Source organism: Hakea prostrata, chromosome 8, assembly GCF_041222555.1.
Source record: "Hakea prostrata isolate BN-2017 chromosome 8, UWA_Hpros_2, whole genome shotgun sequence".
Classification (NCBI taxonomy): Eukaryota; Viridiplantae; Streptophyta; class Magnoliopsida; order Proteales; family Proteaceae; genus Hakea; species Hakea prostrata.
Genome location: NC_142607.1, coordinates 51711078 through 51717673, shown reverse-complemented (window position 1 = coordinate 51717673; position 6596 = coordinate 51711078). Strand labels below are relative to the sequence as shown.

Sequence of the window (6596 nt, the reverse complement as noted above, 5' to 3'; positions counted from 1 at the left end):
TACCGTCGAATGTAATAAAACCGTATGGAATTGAACCTACCTAGGTCGACCAAAGAAAAATTGACTTGATCAAACCTTGGTTGGACCACAAATAAAACAAAGGAAAGCAAGGTGTACAATTTGAATCACATCTAACATCCTTAAAGATAGGGATAAGGATTCCGATCAAGTCGAGTATTTTGTATTACTCTTAGAGTCTAGGTCAAACTCCACAACTACAATTCAAGTAATACTCTCTTGGTAGATAAGATTCATCTATCAGGAAGTTAGCAACAATTATAGAGTTCTATTCGAACTCCATTCTTGACCGGTTAAGGTAGCATATCTTAAGATCTATAAATACCCACATATTCATCATTATGAGGTATGCATTATTAAGTTATTCAATTAATTGAGATATTGAAGTTAATCCTTCTGTTCACTCTGAACTAACTTGTTCGTCGGCGACAAAACTCGACCACACCGGTCGAGCATGTTTTGCAAGTTCGAGTGATCGTACGGGAAGGACCGAATTCTGCAACAACATGTATCATACCAAATTAAATGATATAAATGTAATTTTACAATTAAAATACTTTACTTTTACCCCAACCTTAATTCTATGTTTCAATTTTGTCATTTCATCATTCATTCCTCTTCTTTGATTTACTTGTTTTATCTCTATTAATTAGATTTATTTGTTTTGTTGCTATTAATCTCAAATTCTATCGATTGTTTGATTGCAATTTCATTAGAATCTTAATGAACTAATAACAAAGTGGGCTTTCTTGATTTATGGGTTTACTTGATTTATGGGTTTAAGCCAAGGGGCCGAAGCCCCATTCCCGAAGAGATTTGATCACTTGATCTCTTACTTATGAGTGTTGGTTTTTGTCAAACGAGCCAAAAAGAGTGTTTTCTACTAAATAAATAAAGACCATGTAATTATATTAGGTTTGTGTTGGAGACACATGATCGGAATCTACAATATAGAGACAGCAAAATTGATATATTTTTATTGAGAAAACATGGTTTTCATAAAGGAACATGGCCAATACATAGAGAGTGGCTGTATTTATCATATGAAATTCTCGAAATTCTTTGAAGATTAGTCAAAGTGCGCATAAATTGGTCTAAATACATCAAATCATAATGGAAAATATTATCATTCAACAAATTGGGGAAGGCCTTAGAATTTGACTTTCAAACTATTCAAATTATAAATGACACTTGATTCCACTAAAATAGAATAGGATTCTCATTGACCAACTTCATATGCAATATTTAAATGTCACCATTTCTAGATTGCTTGAATTTCGGATTTGTTTCAAATAATTAATTTAAGAGAAGGTTTGCTTCAAAGTTAATTTAAAAGGGAAAAGAGATGCTAGTGCATGTATACTATTTATTTATTTTATATTATTATTATTTTCTTTTTGGCCAAATGAGGTCATATAAATACAAGAAGGAGATATCAAAGTTAGGTCCAACAAGATAAGATCAATTGAAGAATTTGTTTGTTAATAAGCCAAAATTTAAGTATTAGGTTTGGGTTGAGTAGCTAGTTGATTATTTATTTATTATATGAGAACGACATAGAATAAATTGTGTAAAGACATTGGAGCAGTTCTTTCCCTTAATTCAAAGGCAGTCATCTTATTCTTGCCCTAACACCAAGGTCAAGATAGGTCCTCACATTCTCGCGAGAGTTTAGAAAAGCTACGTCTATAATTAAAGGTACACATTAATTGTCAGTGGCCCAAAACCACCCTAAGTCCATACAAGATTTGAGCTCAAAATTATGGCCCAAGGGGGGGGGGTGTTGAAGTGAGATAGGACCCCTCGGCTAATCCCATTACATTGTAGGAGATTTTTGGTACAACAAGCAGCCATGACCTTTTACCCAAAAAAAAAAAATGAACCTATCCTATTGTAGCATATTTCTCATACAGATACATTAACAATATGAAATTATGCATTGATTAATTGTTTTATGGTTAATATTAGGGTTAGGGTTTTGAAAAACAAACCTAAACCGACCTTGTGCCAACTCATAGTGGACCAATGTTTCACAATGCGGCATTGGAGTCCTCCATCGAGCTTGCGAATAGGAGTAGTGTCATTTGGGATCTCAATGGCAAATTTGTGGTAGCAAAAACTTCATTTTCTTTGAATTATTCAACTATTTAAATAGAACTTGAAGCCATTAGGGATGCAATTTGCTATTGTTTTTTTTTATTGCCAAGTTGTCGTATTGGCATTGAATGGTCAAGTTCAACCCCTCAATTGGCCAAGCTATGACATTGTTTAAAAGATATTAAGTTGTTTCCTAGTTTTCAATGTTACGTTTTTGTGATGTTATGGGGAGCTAATCAGTTCAAATTGTCAGGGGTTTGGTGCCAATCTCCACCTTCATTATTTGTCAACTCTTCTTTCTCAACCTCTAGTGTTTCATTTGAGAGTTTAATATAATTTTTTTTCAAAAAAAAAAAAAATTTATTTGATGATGGATGAGTTATTAGACTCAATTTTTAAATATAAAAAAAATACATATAAAAAATTGGATAAATAATTTTCTTGGACCAAAAAGCCATTTTACATTTCCAAAAGGACTGTGCCTCTTTACTCATCAAGGCTCAAAAACGACAATCAATATTGTAATTCTAGAGCCAATGGAGACTTAGTGGAATAGTTAAGAACTTTGCTTTTTGGTTAAGAGGTAGTGGGTTGAACCCTTGCTAGTGTAATATATTTATTCTAATTTCTTTATATATGAAAAATTGCATTTGTATAAAAAAAAAAAAAAACAAAAAATCCAAAAAAAACACTGTAGTTCTAGAGCGTGTTTCGGTCTCACTTTCTGCTTAAGATCTCCTTGTCGCTGTTTCTTGATTGAAGCGTAGAACATCCGTTTCTCTCCTACAGGTATTTGATAATACTCTGATTTTATATATTTTTTATTTAAATTGTGTTTTCTGTTTTGTTAAAAATATGTGTGATATTAGTTTATCTTGTTCTTTGGTTCAGTAATTGTCTCTGAATTCTGAACTGTTCATTTAAGACCTGCTATGGATTTGCATTCAAACCTAGAATCTCATTGCAAGTTTACTTACGCAAATTCCGAATTTTCTGATCCTGAGATGTGGAATCTGATTCATAATTATCTGTAATTATTCTAACATTGTTTCTTAAACTAGGTCACCATCATTATTACTTAAAACGAAGAAATCAGACCAAAATCCTGAATTTGAGATCTTTGATTTTTCTAGTTTCCAACTCCTACCAAAAATAGGATTCTACAGTATTTCAAGATCGAACCTCCAAATTTTCGTCAAACTTTTCTGAAATACTTTGTTGATTTTTAAGGCACTTGTTTTCTTAATTCGATTCCTTAGCTTGCTGTTCCTTCTACTACTCTTATCCCTACAGTGATCCACAGTCCCATCAGAGAAGATTAATGGATAACAGTGTGAAACTTGGATGATACACACCCACTTGCTATATTTGTACTGAAACCTTAATCTTTGGATATCAAGTGAGACCAGATTTCCTAATTAAACATGACCTTTGGCTGTGGGACTGAAGATTAACGATGGCCTGAAACACCTAGACACTCCACCTGGGAGGGATTGTAGGTCTTAGAAATCAGACGTTATCCACTAATTCCTCGTTTCACAGGTCACTTCTGCTTCATGCTAATAGACAGTCACCTGATTCTTTTTTTGGCTAAACCCAATCCATCCCTGGGTTTGCCTTCTACTACCTAGGGTTGCGATATAGCTGCATATTCTTTCTTTTGGTGGTTTCCCTCCATCATTTTCTTATAGGAGCTGTGGTCCTGGTTTAAAGAGCATCTGGAATTCTATTGCAAGTCTGTTTCTCACTTTCTAAATTTTCAGATCTTGAATTCTGGAATTTGATGTTTTATCATGTGTTTATTTCTTAGATCATGTCATCATTGTTATTATTTTTGTTCAACAATGAAATCAGGTCATTCATTTTTAACTGAATTGAGGTTCTAAATCTTGATAGTACGTCAGTCTTTTTCCTCATTTTCAGTTTCATTCCAACAATGAGAAACTTCAGTATTTCTAAGATCTAACATCCGGATTTTCATCCAACTTTGCTGAAACACTTAACTTGGAATTATTTGTCCACTAGATTTGTTTTCTGTGTACCTACTTGCTGGTTTTTGTTTTTTTCCATACACGATAGTGGTTTATTCAGGCTAAACTTGAGATAACCATGATTAGGAGGAACTTTAATGCCTCAAAAAGAGCAAGTCAAACTGATCTAAACCAGGCAGAATATTGTTTTGGGTATAGGAGGACATTTTAATGAAGTTTATGTCAATTCTGCTGGATATATTGATGGATAACTGAGCACCATACTAGGCAAGGAAAAAAACTGGATGATATATAAGGGGTGGAAACTTCATGGCTCAAAATCTAGAGCTCAGAATGGCTGAAATCGGACAGGTTATAAGGGTGAATTATGAAAGTGTTGCTAAATTATGAAAAAACAAATGTTCAAAAGAATTGCATGGTGCTCTGTATTCCAGCACCCAGAACAGAATACAAATAGTTTAGACAGGTTTTTGTGATCAGAATGAAGGTTCGTTTTTGTTTTCAGAATGAAGTTTCTTACACAGTTACACTAACGTGTGACAGAAAATGTTGGGTGAAGTTTCATGGAATTAAGTTGAGTGGAGCAAGATGTGATCATTTAGAAGATGAAGAAAATACCAAAAACAGGGCATCCTCAGGTTGAACTTCAGGGTTGTAATGGAACAGCACAAACAGAGATGCAGGAACTGGGCCTACTGAGAAAAATTGGGTTAACAGTAGAAAGTTGTAAGATGGACTCCCTGCCTTAGGTTTCAAAAGCTCAGTTAAACCAGAACCACAGCTGAGACATTAATTCGGGATTCAATGAAAATTTTATAAGAATTTATCAACAAGAGTTAAGTATATATATCTATTTTGAAGGCTGTATGTGCGGCTGACGATAGTGAAGGGAGAGATCAATCCTACTGTGAAACAAACATTCAAGAAAACAACATATGCAAAATTAAGAGAAAGCTAAAATATCTGAATAAGTACAAGACAGAAAATGATCAAAGCAAACAATGATGTTCTTGGATAGAACATTTCAGAGTTCAAAATTAAGGATCTTATTTAGACAAGGCACTTAAGTATCACAAAAATCTATGGCATTATAACAGCTCCTTATATTGTTGAAACGAGAGAGGGTTGGCATCTCCCCTGAAAGGGATGGGAGGAGCTTTCGTGCTTCTCTATTTACACATCCAAATAAGGCTACCTACCACACTGGATCTTTGCCCAAATTTTACCTATCTATAGAAAAAAATATCCTTATATCATGATAAAGAAAAAAATCCAGAGAAACCATAACATTGCTGCTTACAAAAGTGCTAGGGGACATTGATAAATATAACACTGATTATTCTTGGGTTCAGCATTGAAAGGCCTAGAGGAAACCCAGCAGAGCAGAAGTTCATTATGTAGTTTGGCTGCCTAGAAACAGCCCCAGATGTGGATTCCTCCCTACAACGCCACCTAAAATTGTGAGCTTAGGGATACTTTAAATTTCAATTAGCCTTGAGTTGTTTGTTCATGTAACAGTAACTCTAGTCTAATTGAGTCAAAAGTTTCAGTCTGAGTATTATGTCAGTCAGTGTGGCTATTAATACGGATGTAATTTCTCAGTTGAGCCCATGAGTTAGTTCATGAAAGCTTGTTCGGAGCAATTGCTGCTTTTGAGTTAGTGTTATTGATTGATTGATGCTCGATTTCACCTCCTTCTAAGGCTTCCTATACTTCCCTATTCAATCTCCATTGAAAACTCCATCTTGGTGCTGGAAATTTCTGCAAGATCAACGTCTCCTTCCAACCTTCAGCTTGCTGTTCTTCAAATCAACAGTAAGTTGAATCACCCATCCCCAGGGTTCTTCTTCTAATCGTCTAATGCCCCCCCCCCCTCTTTTGTTTTCCCTAAACCTCTCTAGCCATTATAACCTATTCACAATCTAAAATAACAATTAGAATTCATTAGAAATATCTCCATGGGGTCCTGCATATCAATCCTTCTACTTAACTCCCCTTTACAGCCCCTTATTAATCAAAAAGCTAAAGTCGCAGCGCAATTTCTTGAGATCGATCCCATCAAGAAACCCCAGCTTCCCTTTAAGATCTTGGTCAATCTTCCAATAGAATTATACCAAAATTTGACCACAACTTCTGCACACTGTAGCCTACACTGTTATCTGAATTTCACCTCATATCAACTACAACAGTCCATGTTTATCACCCCCCCCCCCCCCCCCCCAAAAAAAAAAAAACAAAAACAAAAACAAAAACCTATAGACCTAAGTAATTCAAGAGACCTAGTTCTACCCATTCAATATTTTTCAAACTTGAAATACTAAACAGTTCCCATTAATCTTTACCAGAGTATTCATCTCAAATCAATTGAGATAACCCATCTCAACCCTTCAAAATCAAATCCCATCCATTTTTAGACACCATTAATTCCCATATCATATTTCTCAGTGTTACACGTCGACTCCAATGACAACCATATCAGTACAACCTTGA

The 6596-nt window shown here is 34.7% G+C and overlaps 1 non-coding gene across 1 annotated transcript; it reads left to right on the top strand.

Annotated features, from left to right (window-relative positions):
* Nucleotides 1–5209: 5209 nt before the first annotated feature.
* LOC149008494 (U6atac minor spliceosomal RNA) lies at nt 5210–5331 on the top strand. The gene has a single exon (XR_016175396.1). It is a non-coding gene; the product is annotated as a U6atac minor spliceosomal RNA (small nuclear RNA).
* The last annotated feature ends 1265 nt before the right edge of the window (nt 5332–6596 follow it).